The sequence below is a fragment of the Solea senegalensis genome, linkage group LG3 (assembly GCF_019176455.1).
Source record: "Solea senegalensis isolate Sse05_10M linkage group LG3, IFAPA_SoseM_1, whole genome shotgun sequence".
Taxonomy (NCBI): Eukaryota; Metazoa; Chordata; class Actinopteri; order Pleuronectiformes; family Soleidae; genus Solea; species Solea senegalensis.
In genome coordinates, this window is record NC_058023.1 from 17,698,557 (window position 1) to 17,722,126 (window position 23,570).

Below are 23,570 nucleotides of genomic sequence, written 5' to 3' on the forward strand. Positions count from 1 at the left end.
ATGGTTTGAAAGGGGAATGAAATAACCTTATTTTTTTAGCCTAGAAAACCATCACACAACAGAGAAGGTGGCCTAAGACACCAACTATTAGTCACCTACAATGCTGCCCTTAGCTCTTTTCCATTAGGGGTCAACAAGCAAACCACTGACAAACAAAGGTGAACTCCAACACACATTAGCAGAGTGTGTCTCTTGGATGAGAGGTGAAATATCTTCAACTTACCTCAAGCAAGACCACTTGATAAAAAGAAAATGAATGCAATGGCCGTGAAAAGTCCTGGGTTCAAATCCCAGAAAAGCCTTTCACACAATAATGTTTCAACCATGAAGTTTGTCCTTGCCAAATCTAACAGCCGTGGTAACGCAAGTTTGAAGAGGGTGGAGTTTAGTAGTTTAATTTGGGCACACACACCAGTGAGCAAACACATCCAATGCAAGCCAAGGACACTGGGCCTGCCTACGCCAAGGGAGCAATGGGTGTGAATGGGAGCGAGTTGTTTGCTATGGGGTATGCCAGTCCTTGACGTGTCCAGGGATTTGAACCACCAACTGTTCTGTTACTAGCCAAATGGTACTCCAGATAGTACAGCAGGTGAGGCGCAACAGAGGCAGACAGTCTTTAGTCAGCTTCCCCACCCCATTATACCAAAGGGGGCACTGAAGAAGGATCTGTTGGGAAGCTTTCTGCCTTCTGAGCTGATCACAGCAACATGACAAACTTGCAGTCTTTTTCCAAGCTGTGCCACATTTCATTCTTCATCAATTTGGCTAGCGTAAATACCAAAAAGACAGGTTCCACCGAGATTTGAACTCGGATTGCTGGATTCAGAGTCCAGAGTGCTAACCATTACACCATGGAACCGCTGGGAACCGCTGGGAACCGCTGGGAACCGCTGGGAACCGCTGGGAACCGCTGGGAACCGCTGGGAACCGCTGGGAACCGCTGGGAACCGCTGGGAACCACTGGGAACCCACCTGTGCAGTTGAAATGTTTTTAAAGTGTATAGAGTCAGGAAGGCCCTGCATTCAGGTGACAGTCTTTCCCTGAAGTTGTGGGTGAGAATCCTGCGTCTCTCAATAAAACTTTTCATCTGGATTGTGGTCTGGGCTGTTACAGAATACATCATACCACTCTGGTCAGAAGCTGGATTTTTACACTTATTCTGTGAGGTGTCTCTCAGGTGACCCCAACAACGGTCATTCCCAACTTGACTCAGGTGAAACTAACTACCCGGAAGTGGGTCAGAGTGTGAACGACCTGCGTTGTTCAATGTAACGTTTTCTTTACATGTATCCAGCTTACAGAGGCTAAATACCTGGATTTTTTTTTTTTATCCACAAGACAGTCAGAAGTGAAGAAGCCTCGTGGATGAGCGTTAAAACATCTTCAACCTAACTCCAGCAAGTCTTGTTGTCCACAGCAAACTCCTGACAATGATCTGGATGTCTAAGAACCTTCACAGACAGAACATAAAACATAGTCCAACAGTATATTTTCCCAATTTCCCTTGTCTTTTTAACTTAATCTGGTGATATTGTAATAGTTCTCACATACAATCTGTAACAGGAGACCTACATATAAAATGGCACAAGGTTCGTGGCTCGTTGGTCTAGGGGTATGATTCTCGCTTAGGGTGCGAGAGGTCCCGGGTTCAAATCCCGGACGAGCCCTATACAGCCCCCGTTCTTCTGTCAGGACGTCACGCTTACCTGCAACTTCTGCTCTGTTGGCTTTGCAATAGCAGTCGAAGGTCCTGGGTTGAAATCTCAGAGTGTTTCAACCATGAAGTTTGTCCTTGCCAAATGTACTGAATGACTCACACAGTTGAGCCCTATCTCAACTACAAATTCCGTCCTTACTAATGCGAGTTGTTTGTGACTGTGGTGGTATTGCACATTTAAAGTGGCAAACTCTATGAACCTGTCAACCATGATCAATAGGGATTTTGAATGAAAGTGAAGACTATTGAGAAATAAAGAGATTGGAAGGAGAGACCTACTTGACTCACCTTTATACAAAGAAAAGGAATCCTAAAACATGTTATCTTATCGTAATCTTAGGCCTTAGCAGACATGCTTCCCTGGAGAAATGAGTACATTTTGTTGGTCTTATTCTCTGGCTGAAAGAGGTCCCACATTCAAAATCCCACACAAAACATCACAGCTGGGGAACACAGCTGGAGCAGCTGGGAGCAGCTGGGAGCAGCTGGGAACAGCTGGGAGCAGCTGGGAACAGCCTGAGGAACACGCTGGGAACAGCTGGGGAACACAGCTGGGGGCAGCTGGGAACCACTGGGAACCCACCTGTGCAGTTGAAATGTTTTTAAAGTGTATAGAGTCAGGAAGGCCCTGCATTCAGGTGACAGTCTTTCCCTGAAGTTGTGGGTGAGAATCCTGCGTCTCTCAATAAAACTTTTCATCTGGATTGTGGTCTGGGCTGTTACAGAATACATCATACCACTCTGGTCAGAAGCTGGATTTTTACACTTATTCTGTGAGGTGTCTCTCAGGTGACCCCAACAACGGGCATTCCCAACTTGACTCAGGTGAAACTAACTACCCGGAAGTGGGTCAGAGTGTGAACGACCTGCGTTGTTCAATGTAACGTTTTCTTTACATGTATCCAGCTTACAGAGGCTAAATACCTGGATTTTTTTTTTTATCCACAAGACAGTCAGAAGTGAAGAAGCCTCATGGATGAGCGTTAAAACATCTTCAACCTAACTCCAGCAAGTCTTGTTGTCCACAGCAAACTCCTGACAATGATCTGGATGTCTAAGAACCTTCACAGACAGAACATAAAACATAGTCCAACAGTATCTTTTACCAATTTCCCTTGTCTTTTTAACTTAATCTGGTGATATTGTAATAGTTCTCACATACAATCTGTAACAGGACACCTACATAGAAAATGGCGCAAGGTTCGTGGCTCGTTGGTCTAGGGGTATGATTATCGCTTAGGGTGCGAGAGGTCCCGCGTTCAAATCCCGGACGAGCCCTATACAGCCCCCGTTCTTCTGTCAGGATGTCACGCTTACCTGCAACTTCTGCTCTGTTGGCTTTGCAATAGCAGTCGAAGGTCCTGGGTTGAAATCACAGATAAGCCTTTCACACAGCAGTGTTTCAACCATGAAGTTTGTCCTTGCCAAATGTACTGAATGACTCACACAGTCGAGCCCTATCTCAACTATAAATTCCGTCCTTACTAATGCGAGTGGTTTGTGACTGTGGTGGTATTGCACATTTAAAGTGGCAAACTCTATGAACCTGTCAACCATGATCAATAGGGATCTTGAATGAAAGTGAAGACTATTGAGAAATAAAGAGATTGGAAGGAGAGACCTGCTTGACTCACCTTTATACAAAGAAAAGGAATCCTAAAACATGTTATCTTATCGTAATCTTAAGCCTTAGCAGACATGCTTCCCTAGAGAAATGAGTACATTTTGTTGGTCTTATTCTCACTTTGGCTGAAAGAGGTCCCACATTCAAAATCCCACACAAAACATCCACTGAACTATTGCAAGCATAAAGCCTCATCAATGTAAGTCCTTTGTGAGTGAGGTGGAATTGCGGGTTTGCAGATGTAGACTCAAAAGCTCTGTGACCCATTCTTGATGAGTATTTCTCACATAAAATCTGTAACATGACACCTACATAGAATATTTCCCCTCTATAGAGGCTCGTTGGTCTAGGGGTATGATTCTCGCTTTGGGTGCGAGAGGTCCCGGGTTCCGGACGAGCCCTCTGCAGGTGTGGTCCAATTATAACGTTTGAGATGTGGGAGTTCCCTGTTTCCTGGGACTTGCGCTACGGTTCTTGCAGAAAGGCCTTTCACACAGCACTGTTTCAACCATGAAACCAGTCAAGTCTTTGCCAAGTGTAGTGAATGTGACCAAGCTGGAATCTCGCATGCTTAAAGAGTCGTTTAATTTGCGCACGCACACCGAATGCAGGGAATCCAAGGAGCAGTGGGCACCACCTGAGTACACCAAGGGAGCAATGGCTGTGAATGGGGGCAAGTAGTTTGCTATGGGCTAGGCCAATTGTTGACGTGTCTAGGGATTTGAACGCCCAACTGTTCTGTTATGAGGCAAAGTCCGGCTGCCCCAAAAGTTATCCTGTCAGAAGTGGGATTCGAACCCACGCCTCCATGGGAGACTGCGACCTGAACACAGCGCCTTGGACCGCTCGGCCATCCTGACTTGGCGGGTAGCTGTGACTTGTCCAGACCGGGCTGCCCATTTGCATCTGAAGAAGAAAAGATACTCTGTTGATGACGAGAATGTCCACATTCTGGCCAAGGGGGACATATGGTTTGAAAGGGGAATGAAATAACCTTATTTTTTTAGCCTAGAAAACCATCACACAACAGAGAAGTTGGCCTAAGACACCAACTATTAGTCACCTACAATGCTGCCCTTAGCTCTTTTCCATTAGGGGTCAACAAGCAAACCACTGACAAACAAAGGTGAACTCCAACACACATTAGCAGAGTGGGTCTCTTGGATGAGAGGTGAAATATCTTCAACTTACCTCAAGCAAGACCACTTGATAAAAAGAAAATGAATGCAATGGCCGTGAAAAGTCCTGGGTTCAAATCCCAGAAAAGCCTTTCACACAATAATGTTTCAACCATGAAGTTTGTCCTTGCCAAATCTAACAGCCGTGGTAACGCAAGTTTGAAGAGGGTGGAGTTTAGTAGTTTAATTTGCGCACACACACCAGTGAGCAAACACATCCAATGCAAGCCAAGGACACTGGGCCTGCCTACGCCAAGGGAGCAATGGGTGTGAATGGGCGCGAGTTGTTTGCTATGGGGTATGCCAGTCCTTGACGTGTCCAGGGATTTGAACCACCAACTGTTCTGTTACTAGCCAAATGGTACTCCAGATAGTACAGCAGGTGAGGCGCAACAGAGGCAGCCAGTCTTTAGTCAGCTTCCCCACCCCATTATACCAAAGGGGGCACTGAAGAAGGATCTGTTGGGAAGCTTTCTGACTTCTGAGCTGATCACAGCAACATGACAAACTTGCAGTCTTTTTCCAAGCTGTGCCACATTTCATTCTTCATCAATTTGGCTAGCGTAAATACCAAAAAGACAGGTTCCACCGAGATTTGAACTCGGATTGCTGGATTCAGAGTCCAGAGTGCTAACCATTACACCATGGAACCACTGGGAACCACTGGGAACCACTGGGAACCACTGGGAACCACTGGGAACCACTGGGAACCACTGGGAACCACTGGGAACCACCTGTGCAGTTGAAATGTTTTTAGTGTATAGAGTCAGGAAGGCCCTGCATTCAGGTGACAGTCTTTCCCTGAAGTTGTGGGTGAGAATCCTGCGTCTCTCAATAAAACTTTTCATCTCGATTGTGGTCTGGGCTGTTACAGAATACATCATACCACTCTGGTCAGAAGCTGGATTTTTACACTTATTCTGTGAGGTGTCTCTCAGGTGACCCCAACAACGGTCATTCCCAACTTGACTCAGGTGAAACTAACTACCCGGAAGTGGGTCAGAGTGTGAACGACCTGCGTTGTTCAATGTAACGTTTTCTTTACATGTATCCAGCTTACAGAGGCTAAATACCTGGATTTTTTTTTTATCCACAAGACAGTCAGAAGTGAAGAAGCCTCGTGGATGAGCGTTAAAACATCTTCAACCTAACTCCAGCAAGTCTTGTTGTCCACAGCAAACTCCTGACAATGATCTGGATGTCTAAGAACCTTCACAGACAGAACATAAAACATAGTCAAACAGTATCTTTTCCCAATTTCCCTTGTCTTTTTAACTTAATCTGGTGATATTGTAATAGTTCTCACATACAATCTGTAACAGGAGACCTACATATAAAATGGCTCAAGGTTCGTGGCTCGTTGGTCTAGGGGTATGATTCTCGCTTAGGGTGCGAGAGGTCCCGGGTTCATATCCCGGACGAGCCCTATACAGCCCCCGTTCTTCTGTCAGGACGTCACGCTTACCTGCAACTTCTGCTTTGCAATAGCAGTCGAAGGTCCTGGGTTGAAATCTCAGATAAGCCTTTCACACAGCAGTGTTTCAACCATGAAGTTTGTCCTTGTCAAATGTACTGAATGACTCACACAGTCGAGCCCTATCTCAACTATAAATTCTGTTCTTACTAATGCGAGTTGTTTGTGACTGTGGTGGTATTGCACATTTAAAGTGGCAAACTCTATGAACCTGTCAACCATGATCAATAGGGATTTTGAATGAAAGTGAAGACTATTGAGAAATAAAGAGATTGGAAGGAGAGACCTACTTGACTCACCTTTATACAAAGAAAAGGAATCCTAAAACATGTTATCTTATCGTAATCTTAGGCCTTAGCAGACCTGCTTCCCTGGAGAAATGAGTACATTTTGTTGGTCTTATTCTCTGGCTGAAAGAGGTCCCACATTCAAAATCCCACACAAAACATCCCCTGAACTATTGCAAGCATAAAGCCTCATCAATGTAAGTCCTTTGTGAGTGAGGTGGAATTGCGGGTTTGCAGATGTAGACTCAAAAGCTCTGTGACCCATTCTTGATGAGTATTTCTCACATAAAATCTGTAACACGACACCTACATAGAATATTTCCCCTCTATAGAGGCTCGTTGCTCTAGGGGTATGATTCTCGCTTTGGGTGCGAGAGGTCCCGGGTTCAAATCCCGGACGAGCCCTCTGCAGGTGTGGTCCAATTATAACGTTTGAGATGTGGGAGTTCCCTGTTTCCTGGGACTTGCGCTACGATTCTTGCAGAAAGGCCTTTCACACAGCACTGTTTCAACCATGAAACCAGTCAAGTGTAGTGAATGTGACCAAGCTGGAATCTCGCATGCTTAAAGAGTCGTTTAATTTGCGCACGCACACCGAATGCAGGGAATCCAAGGAGCAGTGGGCACCACCTGAGTACACCAAGGGAGCAATGGCTGTGAATGGGGGCAAGTAGTTTGCTATGGGCTAGGCCAATTGTTGACGTGTCTAGGGATTTGAACGCCCAACTGTTCTGTTATGAGGCAAAGTCCGGCTGCCCCAAAAGTTATCCTGTCAGAAGTGGGATTCGAACCCACGCCTCCATGGGAGACTGCGACCTGAACGCAGCCCCTTGGACCGCTCGGCCATCCTGACTTGGCGGGTAGCTGTGACTTGTCCAGACCGGGCTGCCCATTTGCATCTGAAGAACAAAAGATACTCTGTTGATGACGAGAATGTCCACATTCTGGCCAAGGGGGACATATGGTTTGAAAGGGGAATGAAATAACCTTATTTTTTTAGCCTAGAAAACCATCACACAACAGAGAAGGTGGCCTAAGACACCAACTATTAGTCACCTACAATGCTGCCCTTAGCTCTTTTCCATTAGGGGTCAACAAGCAAACCACTGACAAACAAAGGTGAACTCCAACACACATTAGCAGAGTGGGTCTCTTGGATGAGAGGTGAAATATCTTCAACTTACCTCAAGCAAGACCACTTGATAAAAAGAAAATGAATGCAATGGCCGTGAAAGGTCCTGGGTTCAAATCCCAGAAAAGCCTTTCACACAGCAATGTTTCAACCATGAAGTTTGTCCTTGCCAAATCTAACAGCCGTGGTAACGCAAGTTTGAAGAGGGTGGAGTTTAGTAGTTTAATTTGCGCACACACACCAGTGAGCAAACACATCCAATGCAAGCCAAGGACACTGGGCCTGCCTACGCCAAGGGAGCAATGGGTGTGAATGGGCGCGAGTTGTTTGCTATGGGGTATGCCAGTCCTTGACGTGTCCAGGGATTTGAACCACCAACTGTTCTGTTACTAGCCAAATGGTACTCCAGATAGTACAGCAGGTGAGGCGAAACAGAGGCAGACAGTCTTTAGTCAGCTTCCCCACCCCATTATACCAAAGGGGGCACTGAAGAAGGATCTGTTGGGAAGCTTTCTGACTTCTGAGCTGATCACAGCAACATGACAAACTTGCAGTCTTTTTCCAAGCTGTGCCACATTTCATTCTTCATCAATTTGGCTAGCGTAAATAGCAAAAAGACAGGTTCCACCGAGATTTGAACTCGGATTGCTGGATTCAGAGTCCAGAGTGCTAACCATTACACCATGGAACCACTGGGAACCACTGGGAACCACTGGGAACCACTGGGAACCACTGGGAACCACTGGGAACCACTGGGAACCACTGGGAACCACTGGGAACCCACCTGTGCAGTTGAAATGTTTTAAAAGTGTATAGAGTCAGGAAGGCCCTGCATTCAGGTGACAGTCTTTCCCTGAAGTTGTGGGTGAGAATCCTGCGTCTCTCAATAAAACTTTTCATCTGGATTGTGGTCTGGGCTGTTACAGAATACATCATACCACTCTGGTCAGAAGCTGGATTTTTACACTTATTCTGTGAGGTGTCTCTCAGGTGACCCCAACAACGGTCATTCCCAACTTGACTCAGGTGAAACTAACTACCCGGAAGTGGGTCAGAGTGTGAACGACCTGTGTTGTTCAATGTAACGTTTTCTTTACATGTATCCAGCTTACAGAGGCTAAATACCTGGATTTTTTTTTTTATCCACAAGACAGTCAGAAGTGAAGAAGCCTCGTGGATGAGCGTTAAAACATCTTCAACCTAACTCCAGCAAGTCTTGTTGTCCACAGCAAACTCCTGACAATGATCTGGATGTCTAAGAACCTTCACAGACAGAACATAAAACATAGTCCAACAGTATCTTTTCCCAATTTCCCTTGTCTTTTTAACTTAATCTGGTGATATTGTAATAGTTCTCACATACAATCTGTAACAGGAGACCTACATATAAAATGGCGCAAGGTTCGTGGCTCGTTGGTCTAGGGGTATGATTCTCGCTTAGGGTGCGAGAGGTCCCGGGTTCAAATCCCGGACGAGCCCTATACAGCCCCCGTTCCTCTGTCAGGACGTCACGCTTACCTGCAACTTCTGCTTTGCAATAGCAGTCGAAGGTCCTGGGTTGAAATTTCAGATAAGCTTTTCACACAGCAGTGTTTCAACCATGAAGTTTGTCCTTGCCAAATGTACTGAATGACTCACACAGTCGAGCCCTATCTCAACTATAAATTCTGTTCTTACTAATGCGAGTTGTTTGTGACTGTGGTGGTATTGCACATTTAAAGTGGCAAACTCTATGAACCTGTCAACCATGATCAATAGGGATTTTGAATGAAAGTGAAGACTATTGAGAAATAAAGAGATTGGAAGGAGAGACCTACTTGACGCACCTTTATACAAAGAAAAGGAATCCTAAAACATGTTATCTTATCGTAATCTTAGGCCTTAGCAGACATGCTTCCCTGGAGAAATGAGTACATTTTGTTGGTCTTATTCTCTGGCTGAAAGAGGTCCCAAATTCAAAATCCCACACAAAACATCCACTGAACTATTGCAAGCATAAAGCCTCATCAATGTAAGTCCTTTGTGAGTGAGGTGGAATTGCGGGTTTGCAGATGTAGACTCAAAAGCTCTGTGACCCATTCTTGATGAGTATTTATCACATAAAATCTGTAACACGACACCTACATAGAATATTTCCCCTCTATAGAGGCTCGTTGGTCTAGGGGTATGATTCTCGCTTTGGGGGCGAGAGGTCCCGGGTTCAAATCCCGGACGAGCCCTCTGCAGGTGTGGTCCAATTATAACGTTTGAGATGTGGGAGTTCCCTGTTTCCTGGGACTTGCGCTATGATTCTTGCAGAAAGGCCTTTCACACAGCACTGTTTCAACCATGAAACCAGTCAAGTCTTTGCCAAGTGTAGTGAATGTGACCAAGCTGGAATCTCGCATGCTTAAAGAGTCGTTTAATTTGCAGGGAATGCAGGGAATCCAAGGAGCAGTGGGCACCACCTGAGTACACCAAGGGAGCAATGGCTGTGAATGGGGGCAAGTAGTTTGCTATGGGCTAGGCCAATTGTTGACGTGTCTAGGGATTTGAACGCCCAACTGTTCTGTTATGAGGCAAAGTCCGGCTGCCCCAAAAGTTATCCTGTCAGAAGTGGGATTCGAACCCACGCCTCCATGGGAGACTGCGACCTGAACGCAGCGCCTGGAACCACTGTGGAACCACTGGGAACCCACCTGTGCAGTTGAAATGTTTTTAAAGTGTATAGAGTCAGGAAGGCCCTGCATTCAGGTGACAGTCTTTCCCTGAAGTTGTGGGTGAGAATCCTGCGTCTCTCAATAAAACTTTTCATCTGGATTGTGGTCTGGGCTGTTACAGAATACATCATACCACTCTGGTCAGAAGCTGGATTTTTACACTTATTCTGTGAGGTGTCTCTCAGGTGACCCCAACAACGGTCATTCCCAACTTGACTCAGGTGAAACTAACTACCCGGAAGTGGGTCAGAGTGTGAACGACCTGCGTTGTTCAATGTAACGTTTTCTTTACATGTATCCAGCTTACAGAGGCTAAATACCTGGATTTTTTTTTTTATCCACAAGACAGTCAGAAGTGAAGAAGCCTCATGGATGAGCGTTAAAACATCTTCAACCTAACTCCAGCAAGTCTTGTTGTCCACAGCAAACTCCTGACAATGATCTGGATGTCTAAGAACCTTCACAGACAGAACATAAAACATAGTCCAACAGTATCTTTTCCCAATTTCCCTTGTCTTTTTAACTTAATCTGGTGATATTGTAATAGTTCTCACATACAATCTCTAACAGGACACCTACATAGAAAATGGCGCAAGGTTCGTGGCTCGTTGGTCTAGGGGTATGATTCTCGCTTAGGGTGCGAGAGGTCCCGGGTTCAAATCCCGGACGAGCCCTATACAGCCCCCGTTCTTCTGTCAGGACGTCACGCTTACCTGCAACTTCTGCTCTGTTGGCTTTGCAATAGCAGTCGAAGGTCCTGGGTTGAAATCTCAGAGTGTTTCAACCATGAAGTTTGTCCTTGCCAAATGTACTGAATGACTCACACAGTCGAGCCCTATCTCAACTATAAATTCCGTCCTTACTAATGCGAGTTGTTTGTGACTGTGGTGGTATTGCACATTTAAAGTGGCAAACTCTATGAACCTGTCAACCATGATCAATAGGGATCTTGAATGAAAGTGAAGACTATTGAGAAATAAAGAGATTGGAAGGAGAGACCTACTTGACTCACCTTTATACAAAGAAAAGGAATCCTAAAACATGTTATCTTATCGTAATCTTAGGCCTTAGCAGACATGCTTACCTGGAGAAATGAGTACATTTTGTTGGTCTTATTCTCACTTTGGCTGAAAGAGGTCCCACATTCAAAATCCCACACAAAACATCCACTGAACTATTGCAAGCATAAAGCCTCATCAATGTAAGTCCTTTGTGAGTGAGGTGGAATTGCGGGTTTGCAGATGTAGACTCAAAAGCTCTGTGACCCATTCTTGATGAGTATTTCTCACATAAAATCTGTAACACGACACCTACATAGAATATTTCCCCTCTACAGAGGCTCGTTGGTCTAGGGGTATGATTCTCGCTTTGGGTGCAAGAAGTCCCGGGTTCAAATCCCGGACGAGCCCTCTGCAGGTGTGGTCCAATTATAACGTTTGAGATGTGGGAGTTCCCTGTTTCCTGGACTTGCGCTACGGTTCTTGCAGAAAGGCCTTTCACACAGCACTGTTTCAACCATGAAACCAGTCAAGTCTTTGCCAAGTGTAGTGAATGTGACCAAGCTGGAATCTCGCATGCTTAAAGAGTCGTTTAATTTGCGCACGCACACCGAATGCAGGGAATCCAAGGAGCAGTGGGCACCACCTGAGTACACCAAGGGAGCAATGGCTGTGAATGGGGGCAAGTAGTTTGCTATGGGCTAGGCCAATTGTTGACGTGTCTAGGAATTTGAACGCCCAACTGTTCTGTTATGAGGCAAAGGCCGGCTGCCCCAAAAGTTATCCTGTCAGAAGTGGGATTCGAACCCACGCCTCCATGGGAGACTGCGACCTGAACGCAGCGCCTTGGACCGCTCGGCCATCCTGACTTGGCGGGTAGCTGTGACTTGTCCAGACCGGGCTGCCCATTTGCATCTGAAGAACAAAAGATACTCTGTTGATGACGAGAATGTCCACATTCTTGCCAAGGGGGACATATGGTTTGAAAGGGGAATGAAATAACCTTATTTTTTTAGCCTAGAAAACCATCACACAACAGAGAAGGGGGCCTAAGACACCAACTATTAGTCACCTACAATGCTGCCCTTAGCTCTTTTCCATTAGGGGTCAACAAGCAAACCACTGACAAACAAAGGTGAACTCCAACACACATTAGCAGAGTGGGTCTCTTGGATGAGAGGTGAAATATCTTCAACTTACCTCAAGCAAGACCATTTGATAAAAAGAAAATGAATGCAATGGCCGTGAAAGGTCCTGGGTTCAAATCCCAGAAAAGCCTTTCACACAGCAATGTTTCAACCATGAAGTTTGTCCTTGCCAAATCTAACAGCCGTGGTAACGCAAGTTTGAAGAGGGTGGAGTTTAGTAGTTTAATTTGCGCAAACACATCCAATGCAAGCCAAGGACACTGGGCCTGCCTACGCCAAGGGAGCAATGGGTGTGAATGGGCGCGAGTTGTTTGCTATGGGGTATGCCAGTCCTTGACATGTCCAGGGATTTGAACCACCAACTGTTCTGTTACTAGCCAAATGGTACTCCAGATAGTACAGCAGGTGAGGCGCAACAGAGGCAGACAGTCTTTAGTCAGCTTCCCCACCCCATTATACCAAAGGGGGCACTGAAGAAGGATCTGTTGGGAAGCTTTCTGACTTCTGAGCTGATCACAGCAACATGACAAACTTGCAGTCTTTTTCCAAGCTGTGCCACATTTCATTCTTCATCAATTTGGCTAGCGTAAATACCAAAAAGACAGGTTCCACCGAGATTTGAACTCGGATTGCTGGATTCAGAGTCCAGAGTGCTAACCATTACACTATGGAACCACTATGGAACCACTATGGAACCACTATGGAACCACTATGGAACCACTATGGAACCACTATGGAACCACTGGGAACCACTGGGAACCCACCTGTGCAGTTGAAATGTTTTTAAAGTGTATAGAGTCAGGAAGGCCCTGCATTCAGGTGACAGTCTTTCCCTGAAGTTGTGGGTGAGAATCCTGCGTCTCTCAATAAAACTTTTCATCTGGATTGTGGTCTGGGCTGTTACAGAATACATCATACCACTCTGGTCAGAAGCTGGATTTTTACACTTATTCTGTGAGGTGTCTCTCAGGTGACCCCAACAACGGTCATTCCCAACTTGACTCAGGTGAAACTAACTACCCGGAAGTGGGTCAGAGTGTGAACGCCCTGCGTTGTTCAATGTAACGTTTTCTTTACATGTATCCAGCTTACAGAGGCTAAATACCTGGATTTTTTTTTTTATCCACAAGACAGTCAGAAGTGAAGAAGCCTCGTGGATGAGCGTTAAAACATCTTCAACCTAACTCCAGCAAGTCTTGTTGTCCACAGCAAACTCCTGACAATGATCTGGATGTCTAAGAACCTTCACAGACAGAACATAAAACATAGTCCAACAGTATCTTTTCCCAATTTCCCTTGTCTTTTTAACTTAATCTGGTGATATTGTAATAGTTCTCACATACAATCTGTAACAGGACACCTACATAGAAAATGGCGCAAGGTTCGTGGCTCGTTGGTCTAGGGGTATGATTCTCGCTTAGGGTGCGAGAGGTCCCGGGTTCAAATCCCGGACGAGCCCTATACAGCCCCCGTTCTTCTGTCAGCATGTCACGCTTACCTGCAACTTCTGCTCTGTTGGCTTTGCAATAGCAGTCGAAGGTCCTGGGTTGAAATCACAGATAAGCCTTTCACACAGCAGTGTTTCAACCATGAAGTTTGTCCTTGCCAAATGTACTGAATGACTCACACAGTCGAGCCCTATCTCAACTATAAATTCCGTCCTTACTAATGCGAGTGGTTTGTGACTGTGGTGGTATTGCACATTTAAAGTGGCAAACTCTATGAACCTGTCAACCATGATCAATAGGGATCTTGAATGAAAGTGAAGACTTAAAGAGATTGGAAGGAGAGACCTACTTGACTCACCTTTATACAAAGAAAAGGAATCCTAAAACATGTTATCTTATCGTAATCTTAGGCCTTAGCAGACATGCTTCCCTGGAGAAATGAGTACATTTTGTTGGTCTTATTCTCACTTTGGCTGAAAGAGGTCCCAAATTTAAAATCCCACACAAAACATCCACTGAACTATTGCAAGCATAAAGCCTCATCAATGTAAGTCCTTTGTGAGTGAGGTGGAATTGCGGGTTTGCAGATGTAGACTCAAAAGCTCTGTGACCCATTCTTGATGAGTATTTCTCACATAAAATCTGTAACACGACACCTACATAGAATATTTCCCCTCTATAGAGGCTCGTTGGTCTAGGGGTATGATTCTCGCTTCGGGTGCGAGAGGTCCCGGGTTCAAATCCCGGACGAGCCCTCTGCAGGTGTGGTCCAATTATAACGTTTGAGATGTGGGAGTTCCCTGTTTCCTGGGACTTGCGCTACGATTCTTGCAGAAAGGCCTTTCACACAGCACTGTTTCAACCATGAAACCAGTCAAGTCTTTGCCAAGTGTAGTGAATGTGACCAAGCTGGAATCTCGCATGCTTAAAGAGTCGTTTAATTTGCGCACGCACACCGAATGCAGGGAATCCAAGGAGCAGTGGGCACCACCTGAGTACACCAAGGGAGCAATGGCTGTGAATGGGGGCAAGTAGTTTGCTATGGGCTAGGCCAATTGTTGACGTGTCTAGGGATTTGAACGCCCAACTGTTCTGTTATGAGGCAAAGTCCACCTGCCCCAAAAGTTATCCTGTCAGAAGTGGGATTCGAACCCACGCCTCCATGGGAGACTGCGACCTGAACGCAGCGCCTGGAACCACTGTGGAACCACTGGGAACCCACCTGTGCAGTTGAAATGTTTTTAAAGTGTATAGAGTCAGGAAGGCCCTGCATTCAGGTGACAGTCTTTCCCTGAAGTTGTGGGTGAGAATCCTGCGTCTCTCAATAAAACTTTTCATCTGGATTGTGGTCTGGGCTGTTACAGAATACATCATACCACTCTGGTCAGAAGCTGGATTTTTACACTTATTCTGTGAGGTGTCTCTCAGGTGACCCCAACAACGGTCATTCCCAACTTGACTCAGGTGAAACTAACTACCCGGAAGTGGGTCAGAGTGTGAACGACCTGCGTTGTTCAATGTAACGTTTTCTTTACATGTATCCAGCTTACAGAGGCTAAATACCTGGATTTTTTTTTTTATCCACAAGACAGTCAGAAGTGAAGAAGCCTCGTGGATGAGCGTTAAAACATCTTCAACCTAACTCCAGCAAGTCTTGTTGTCCACAGCAAACTCCTGACAATGATCTGGATGTCTAAGAACCTTCACAGACAGAACATAAAACATAGTCCAACAGTATCTTTTCCCAATTTCCCTTGTCTTTTTAACTTAATCTGGTGATATTGTAATAGTTCTCACATACAATCTGTAACAGGACACCTACATAGAAAATGGCGCAAGGTTCGTGGCTCGTTGGTCTAGGGGTATGATTCTCGCTTAGGGTGCGAGAGGTCCCGGGTTCAAATCCCGGACGAGCCCTATACAGCCCCCGTTCTTCTGTCAGGATGTCACGCTTACCTGCAACTTCTGCTCTGTTGGCTTTGCAATAGCAGTCGAAGGTCCTGGGTTGAAATCACAGATAAGCCTTTCACACAGCAGTGTTTCAACCATGAAGTTTGTCCTTGCCAAATGTACTGAATGACTCACACAGTCGAGCCCTATCTCAACTATAAATTCCGTCCTTACTAATGCGAGTTGTTTGTGACTGTGGTGGTATTGCACATTTAAAGTGGCAAACTCTATGAACCTGTCAACCATGATCAATAGGGATCTTGAATGAAAGTGAAGACTATTGAGAAATAAAGAGATTGGAAGGAGAGACCTACTTGACTCACCTTTATACAAAGAAAAGGAATCCTAAAACATGTTATCTTATCGTAATCTTAGGCCTTAGCAGACATGCTTCCCTGGAGAAATGAGTACATTTTGTTGGTCTTATTCTCACTTTGGCTGAAAGAGGTCCCACATTCAAAATCCCACACAAAACATCCACTGAACTATTGCAAGCATAAAGCCTCATCAATGTAAGTCCTTTGTGAGTGAGGTGGAATTGCGGGTTTGCAGATGTAGACTCAAAAGCTCTGTGACCCATTCTTGATGAGTATTTCTCACATAAAATCTGTAACACGACACCTACATAGAATATTTCCCCTCTATAGAGGCTCGTTGGTCTAGGGGTATGATTCTCGCTTTGGGTGCGAGAGGTCCCGGGTTCAAATCCCGGACGAGCCCTCTGCAGGTGTGGTCCAATTATAACGTTTGAGATGTGGGAGTTCCCTGTTTCCTGGGACTTGCGCTACGATTCTTGCAGAAAGGCCTTTCACACAGCACTGTTTCAACCATGAAACCAGTCAAGTCTTTGCCAAGTGTAGTGAATGTGACCAAGCTGGAATCTCGCATGCTTAAAGAGTCGTTTAATTTGCGCACGCACACCGAATGCAGGGAATCCAAGGAGCAGTGGGCACCACCTGAGTACACCAAGGGAGCAATGGCTGTGAATGGGGGCAAGTAGTTTGCTATGGGCTAGGCCAATTGTTGACGTGTCTAGGGATTTGAACGCCCAACTGTTCTGTTATGAGGCAAAGTCCGGCTGCCCCAAAAGTTATCCTGTCAGAAGTGGGATTCGAACCCACGCCTCCATGGGAGACTGCGACCTGAACGCAGCGCCTTGGACCGCTCGGCCATCCTGACTTGGCGGGCAGCTGTGACTTGTCCAGACCGGGCTGCCCATTTGCATCTGAAGAACAAAAGATACTCTGTTGATGACGAGAATGTCCACATTCTGGCCAAGGGGGACATATGGTTTGAAAGGGGAATGAAATAACCTTATTTTTTTAGCCTAGAAAACCATCACACAACAGAGAAGGTGGCCTAAGACACCAACTATTAGTCACCTACAATGCTGCCCTTAGCTCTTTTCCATTAGGGGTCAACAAGCAAACCACTGACAAACAAAGGTGAACTCCAACACACATTAGCAGAGTGGGTCTCTTGGATGAGAGGTGAAATATCTTCAACTTACCTCAAGCAAGACCACTTGATAAAAAGAAAATGAATGCAATGGCCGTGAAAGGTCCTGGGTTCAAATCCCAGAAAAGCCTTTCACACAGCAATGTTTCAACCATGAAGTTTGTCCTTGCCAAATCTAACAGCCGTGGTAACGCAAGTTTGAAGAGGGTGGAGTTTAGTAGTTTAATTTGCGCAAACACATCCAATGCAAGCCAAGGACACTGGGCCTGCCTACGACAAGGGAGCAATGGGTGTGAATGGGCGCGAGTTGTTTGCTATGGGGTATGCCAGTCCTTGACGTGTCCAGGGATTTGAACCACCAACTGTTCTGTTACTAGCCAAATGGTACTCCAGATAGTACAGCAGGTGAGGCGCAACAGAGGCAGACAGTCTTTAGTCAGCTTCCCCACCCCATTATACCAAAGGGGGCACTGAAGAAGGATCTGTTGGGAAGCTTTCTGACTTCTGAGCTGATCACAGCAACATGACAAACTTGCAGTCTTTTTCCAAGCTGTGCCACATTTCATTCTTCATCAATTTGGCTAGCGTAAATACCAAAAAGACAGGTTCCACCAAGATTTGAACTCGGATTGCTGGATTCAGAGTCCAGAGTGCTAACCATTACAACGTGGAACCACTGGGTGCCACTGGGTGCCACTGGGAACCACTGGGAACCACTGGGAACCACTGGGAACCACTGGGAACCACTGGGAACCCACCTGTGCAGTTGAAATGTTTTTAAAGTGTATAGAGTCAGGAAGGCCCTGCATTCAGGTGACAGTCTTTCCCTGAAGTTGTGGGTGAGAATCCTGCGTCTCTCAATAAAACTTTTCATCTGGATTGTGGTCTGGGCTGTTACAGAATACATCATACCACTCTGGTCAGAAGCTGGATTTTTACACTTATTCTGTGAGGTGTCTCTCAGGTGACCCCAACAACGGTCATTCCCAACTTGACTCAGGTGAAACTAACTACCCGGAAGTGGGTCAGAGTGTGAACGACCTGCGTTGTTCAATGTAACGTTTTCTTTACATGTATCCAGCTTACAGAGGCTAAATACCTGGAATTTTTTTTTTTTTATCCACAAGACAGTCAGAAGTGAAGAAGCCTCGTGGATGAGCGTTAAAACATCTTCAACCTAACTCCAGCAAGTCTTGTTGTCCACAGCAAACTCCTGACAATGATCTGGATGTCTAAGAACCTTCACAGACAGAACATAAAACATAGTCCAACAGTATCTTTTCCCAATTTCCCTTGTCTTTTTAACTTAATCTGGTGATATTGTAATAGTTCTCACATACAATCTGTAACAGGACACCTACATAGAAAATGGCGCAAGGTTCGTGGCTCGTTGGTCTAGGGGTATGATTCTCGCTTAGGGTGCGAGAGGTCCCGGGTTCAAATCCCAGACGAGCCCTATACAGCCCCCGTTCTTCTGTCAGGACGTCACGCTTACCTGCAACTTCTGCTCTGTTGGCTTTGCAATAGCAGTCGAAGGTCCTGGGTTGAAATCTCAGAGTGTTTCAACCATGAAGTTTGTCCTTGCCAAATGTACTGAATGACTCACACAGTCGAGCCCTATCTCAACTACAAATTCTGTCCTTACTAATGCGAGTTGTTTGTGACTGTGGTGGTACTGCACATTTAAAGTGGCAAACTCTATGAACCTGTCAACCATGATCAATAGGGATCTTGAATGAAAGTGAAGACTATTGAGAAATAAAGAGATTGGAAGGAGAGACCTGCTTGACTCACCTTTATACAAAGAAAAGGAATCCTAAAACATGTTATCTTATCGTAATCTTAGGCCTTAGCAGACATGCTTCCCTGGAGAAATGAGTACATTTTGTTGGTCTTATTCTCACTTTGGCTGAAAGAGGTCCCAAATTCAAAATCCCACACAAAACATCCACTGAACTATTGCAAGCATAAAGCCTCATCAATGTAAGTCCTTTGTGAGTGAGGTGGAATTGCGGGTTTGCAGATGTAGACTCAAAAGCTCTGTGACCCATTCTTGATGAGTATTTCTCACATAAAATCTGTAACACGACACCTACATAGAATATTTCCCCTCTATAGAGGCTCGTTGGTCTAGGGGTATGATTCTCACTTTGCATACATTAAAGGTGACATAGAATGCTTGTATCACACATATATGTTAGTTATGGAGGTCTACTTACATATATTAACTTGTTTTCATGATTAAAAACCTCCTAATCGCTGCAAACGAGCCGATCAAAATAGGTCCTCACTGACGCTCTCGTCAGCCGCGCTGTTTCAGACCAAAACCATACCCCTAGAATGTGGACTGTGTTGTGATTGGCCAGCCAACGAGAGCTCTCCCACTGTCCTGTGATTGGCCAGGTACCTGGAAGTGACGTAATAGATAGGCCAGCTCTCAGATACACAGCTCCCCCTCTGGCACAGTGGATGCTCTGCATCTCAGCAGCTACAACGAGAGTAGTTCTTCTTCTTCTGCGGTTGAATGTACGCAACCGGAGGTGCCCGGACTAGTGCCCGCACCAGGAGGCGCTACGGTGGTGAGAGGAGTGGTGAGGATTTCTGATGACGACGTCAAATTATGGAAGTGCCGATCCGCTTCGCAGAGCCCAGGAAAATAATACGACACTATTTTCTCAGCAGTGGCTGAACTGTTTGTTCTGAAACTTTAGGGTTTCATAAACGAGGTAATGACGCAGATACACACACAAATGCAGCGTTAATTGGAGCTTCCGGTCTATGTGGGCTTTAAGACTTTAACCGTAAACTGTAGGGGAGACTGGGTAAGATGAGCCATTTTTCATAGTTAGGATCACTACGTCAAGGCAATCATAGTTTTGTCACTAACTAATATATCTGCATATATTTCAGGATGTTGTGCATCCGTTCAAACAAACAGAATGAGTGTAAACATAACTGTTTCAATAATATAGCATGTCCAAAAAAGTGGTCTCGTGGCACAACTTACCCCGTGTATGGGGTAAGTTGAGCATAGGAGCGGGGTAAGTTGAGCCGTATGCCTATCCCCCCCACCTCGACCCCACCCCTCCCTCACCTTCTCCCTCCCTAAATAACAGTCACTTCTTCACATACATGTGTTTTTTTGTTTATTATACATAATGTTTGGCAACTTCAGACTCCATGCCATCTGAGAGAATCCTTATAGCCTCTGCTACTCCATCATAGCCTGTCTTTTTCAAAGGTACATTTTCTTTTTTGTAAATGCTTCTCTTCAGTGTCATTCTGTCTATTTTGGCATCCTTTGCTGCTGCTCGAATAGACTTCCCTTCTCTCACTTCACAGGTGGCTCTTTCAAGAACATCAGTGGTGGCTCCCCTGCTTGTGTTGAGCTCACGAGGCATTGATCTCCACTCATACAAATGCAGAATCTTGATTTAATATTTAAGACATATAGGCTACAGCTAAAATACCAGTGGCTCAACTTACCCCCACCGGCTCAACTTACCCCTGACCAAATGGCTCAACTTACCCCAGAGCTACTATTTGGAATTTATTAGTCCCCACAGCTAAAATGGTGCATTTTTATGCTAGGTTTATGACCTTGTGTTGTAGCACATAGATACCACAATTGATGTATAAAACACATTTAAAATTATATGTTTTGGTCTAAGCACAATTCTCATGAAATGTATGAAAGACTAAATTCACTTTCAAGAGTGAATATATATTTCCTCCTAAATATTTGGTCACATGATCAATTTTTTTACCGTTTCCTAGCAACAAGGGGTGGCTCAACTTAACCTTTGGCTCAACTTACCCCAGTCTCCCCTACAATGACAACCTAAAACAGTGCAAATGTGAAGCAGCATTGCTACAGCACAACTTACCCTCATCAATGCCGAACTTACTTATAGTATATATACATGTGTTTGTGACATGTAGTGTGTACAAACCTTTTATTATCTGCTTCACGACGACGCTGAGTCAGGTTCTGATTCGCGTGAGTGCTTGGTGTGTGAACCTTCTGTCGACGTGATGACGTTCAAGGCGCAAACAACCCAGGTGCTGAGTTAACTGATGTATGTTGGGTTGATGGATTTTGACCCAACACATGAGTTGCACAAACATAACCCATATCCTATATAAATAACCCATAATGGATTAAACATTTTGTAACCCAGCAGTTGGGTTGTTAAAATAACCCAGCATTTTTTAGGGTGCTCTGAGTTTCCAGCTTTTTCCTATAATTAGGAACAATAACAACGTGTTAAAAGTAGTTTTATAACTCCAGATTCTTTCACTCAACATGTTTATCTTCAACTCTAAGTCATGTGTTCATCACATTTATCAGTAACTTTATGAACAGGTAGTGATGATAAGACAAGCAGCCTCCCCAGGAATAACTGGTGAAATGACCGCAGGTCTCAGTGCATCATACGGTCACAGCTCCACAGTCCACACCGTCTTCAGTGTCACAATGTCCGGGACAGAACAAAGTGACAAACTGCAGCATGTCAATCTCCTCTCCTCAATGAATCCACACAGCAGCTTGTTTATACATCGATAATAAGTTTGAAAATAAATGCTAATGGACTTCCGGTGACACCATGTTTTGAGACACAAGCACGGAGTGTGGGCTCCCATGGAAATCAGTGGTGTTTTGCAGTTTGTAGAATTATGAGACATTTTAATTGAAAGAGGGCAATCCCAAATTAATGCAGACCAACATGAGCATGGTCAGAGACACACGGAACGCAGGGAAACAGCAAAAACAGCAAGAAGAAGCGAAAGGAAAAAAAGGGACGCCATCTTCCCCCAAGTGAGGCGAGTGCAAAGGCGGGCTAAATGAACATGGAGCACATTCTCGTGGAGTTGAGAGAGTTGAGGAAAGAAAATAAGGAGTCGTTTGCAGACACTAAGGCCTCGTTATCCAGACTGGAAGTGTTGGTCACGGATTTGAACCAGAGGATGGAGAATTAGAACAGAGAACCGAGGAGGTGGAGACGAGAGTCGGTGTGGCGGACCTGTTGAAACGCGAGGCGGCTCTGACTAATATGTGTGATGATTTGCAGAACCGAATGCGCTGCAACAATTTGAGAATTTATCAAGTCCCTGAAGAAAGTGAGAAAAAAGACATGGCTGGTTTTGTGAAGAATGTAATTGAGACTGCACTACAACTAACCCTAACCCGCCCAAGGTAAATATAAAGATTGAGAGGGCACACAGATTGCTGGGTCTAAAGCCCACCAGATCAGCGCCTCCACGCTCCATTATTGTGAGGTTTCTGGACTACACAGTAAGGGAAGCAGTGCTGCGGCAAGCATGGGCCCAAAGACAAGTTAAGTTTCAAGGAGAAATTATATACTTCGACCAAGATTACTCTCCAGAAGCGCAGAGGAAGAGAGCGTGGGTGAAGGTGATCCAGGCCAAGTGCCGTATCCCGGCACAGGTCAGAGTCAACTTGGAGTCGGGAGTGAAAACTTTCCCTACGTTGGTGGAGGCTGTGCCAACATTGACGGAGTTGGGCATAACGGTGCAGGTGAGAGAGAGGAATGGGAGCTCTCAAGGGAGACATGGCAAAGACAGGACAGCGGGAGGAGAGAAAGAAAGGACACGTCACTGTCTGCCACAGACCTGTGGTCCGTTTTGCGAGATTAAAATGATGAGTGCTGTGCTCAGGTAACACATTTTGATGTGGTCGCCCTGTTACATTGCGACAAATTGTCACATTATCACCGACAATAGTAAGGTGTTATGTATATTACTGTCTATAGCGGAAACAGCTGAACCTGCTGAAGATAAGTGAAACTTATTGGAATGTTAGTAAGAAAATAGGGGAGTTAACTCTGTTCTTATTTTCATTTTCATGATGAGACCCAAGACGGGATCACCACCTCACCAAGGATTTAGTCTTTTTCTTTGGTCTGTGGTTGGATCAGTGCATGTTGCCCAGAGGAAAAAAGTCACATCCCTCTGTCTGCATTACAACAGGGGCTGGACACATTTCTGTGCTCAGCTGGACTTTTGGAAGTCACATGTGCATATTTTATTTTTTCTATTCTGTGTGTTAAGAGTTTCTATATCCTTGACAGGTTGGTTAAGTCCACACAAGTGATTTTTGTAAATATTATGGTAAGGTCAATTACTTTATGCTAACGTGAATTTGGGGAAGGTAAAATGATGGAACAAGGAATGTCGATTTATGTCAGATTTAGGGGTTATCAGTTATAATGCGAAAGGAACAAATAATCCTATAAAAAGAAAGAAGATTTTAACTCAGTTGAAGAAACTTAATTGCTCAATAGGGTTATAACAGGAAACTCACTTAAATGATGTAGAACACAAGAAATTGAGAAGAGACTGGGTCACGCAGATATTCTATGCTTTTTGTTCAAATAGCAGAAAGAGAGGAGTGGCCATTTTGATTAGTCAGTCCATTAGTTAGTCCATTAA

The 23,570-nt window shown here is 45.0% G+C and overlaps 20 non-coding genes across 20 annotated transcripts; 12 read left to right on the plus strand and 8 right to left on the minus strand.

Annotated features, from left to right (window-relative positions):
- Positions 1-790: 790 nt before the first annotated feature.
- Positions 791-862, minus strand: trnaq-cug. The gene has a single exon. It is a non-coding gene; the product is annotated as a tRNA-Gln (tRNA).
- A 737-nt stretch (positions 863-1,599) lies between these two features.
- trnap-agg lies at positions 1,600-1,671 on the plus strand. The gene has a single exon. It is a non-coding gene; the product is annotated as a tRNA-Pro (tRNA).
- Positions 1,672-4,122: 2,451 nt separating this feature from the next.
- Positions 4,123-4,205, minus strand: trnal-cag. The gene has a single exon. It is a non-coding gene; the product is annotated as a tRNA-Leu (tRNA).
- Positions 4,206-5,103: 898 nt separating this feature from the next.
- trnaq-cug lies at positions 5,104-5,175 on the minus strand. Its single transcript has one exon. It is a non-coding gene; the product is annotated as a tRNA-Gln (tRNA).
- Positions 5,176-5,877: 702 nt separating this feature from the next.
- Positions 5,878-5,949, plus strand: trnap-agg. Its single transcript has one exon. It is a non-coding gene; the product is annotated as a tRNA-Pro (tRNA).
- Positions 5,950-6,617: 668 nt separating this feature from the next.
- On the plus strand, positions 6,618-6,689 carry trnap-ugg. The gene has a single exon. It is a non-coding gene; the product is annotated as a tRNA-Pro (tRNA).
- Positions 6,690-7,054: 365 nt separating this feature from the next.
- On the minus strand, positions 7,055-7,137 carry trnal-cag. Its single transcript has one exon. It is a non-coding gene; the product is annotated as a tRNA-Leu (tRNA).
- Positions 7,138-8,035: 898 nt separating this feature from the next.
- Positions 8,036-8,107, minus strand: trnaq-cug. Its single transcript has one exon. It is a non-coding gene; the product is annotated as a tRNA-Gln (tRNA).
- A 716-nt stretch (positions 8,108-8,823) lies between these two features.
- On the plus strand, positions 8,824-8,895 carry trnap-agg. The gene has a single exon. It is a non-coding gene; the product is annotated as a tRNA-Pro (tRNA).
- Positions 8,896-9,563: 668 nt separating this feature from the next.
- On the plus strand, positions 9,564-9,635 carry trnap-ugg. Its single transcript has one exon. It is a non-coding gene; the product is annotated as a tRNA-Pro (tRNA).
- A 1,082-nt stretch (positions 9,636-10,717) lies between these two features.
- On the plus strand, positions 10,718-10,789 carry trnap-agg. The gene has a single exon. It is a non-coding gene; the product is annotated as a tRNA-Pro (tRNA).
- A 663-nt stretch (positions 10,790-11,452) lies between these two features.
- trnap-ugg lies at positions 11,453-11,524 on the plus strand. The gene has a single exon. It is a non-coding gene; the product is annotated as a tRNA-Pro (tRNA).
- A 375-nt stretch (positions 11,525-11,899) lies between these two features.
- On the minus strand, positions 11,900-11,982 carry trnal-cag. The gene has a single exon. It is a non-coding gene; the product is annotated as a tRNA-Leu (tRNA).
- Positions 11,983-12,864: 882 nt separating this feature from the next.
- On the minus strand, positions 12,865-12,936 carry trnaq-cug. The gene has a single exon. It is a non-coding gene; the product is annotated as a tRNA-Gln (tRNA).
- A 712-nt stretch (positions 12,937-13,648) lies between these two features.
- trnap-agg lies at positions 13,649-13,720 on the plus strand. The gene has a single exon. It is a non-coding gene; the product is annotated as a tRNA-Pro (tRNA).
- Positions 13,721-14,392: 672 nt separating this feature from the next.
- On the plus strand, positions 14,393-14,464 carry trnap-cgg. Its single transcript has one exon. It is a non-coding gene; the product is annotated as a tRNA-Pro (tRNA).
- A 1,090-nt stretch (positions 14,465-15,554) lies between these two features.
- On the plus strand, positions 15,555-15,626 carry trnap-agg. Its single transcript has one exon. It is a non-coding gene; the product is annotated as a tRNA-Pro (tRNA).
- Positions 15,627-16,307: 681 nt separating this feature from the next.
- Positions 16,308-16,379, plus strand: trnap-ugg. The gene has a single exon. It is a non-coding gene; the product is annotated as a tRNA-Pro (tRNA).
- Positions 16,380-16,755: 376 nt separating this feature from the next.
- Positions 16,756-16,838, minus strand: trnal-cag. The gene has a single exon. It is a non-coding gene; the product is annotated as a tRNA-Leu (tRNA).
- Positions 16,839-18,501: 1,663 nt separating this feature from the next.
- Positions 18,502-18,573, plus strand: trnap-agg. The gene has a single exon. It is a non-coding gene; the product is annotated as a tRNA-Pro (tRNA).
- Positions 18,574-23,570: the final 4,997 nt, after the last annotated feature.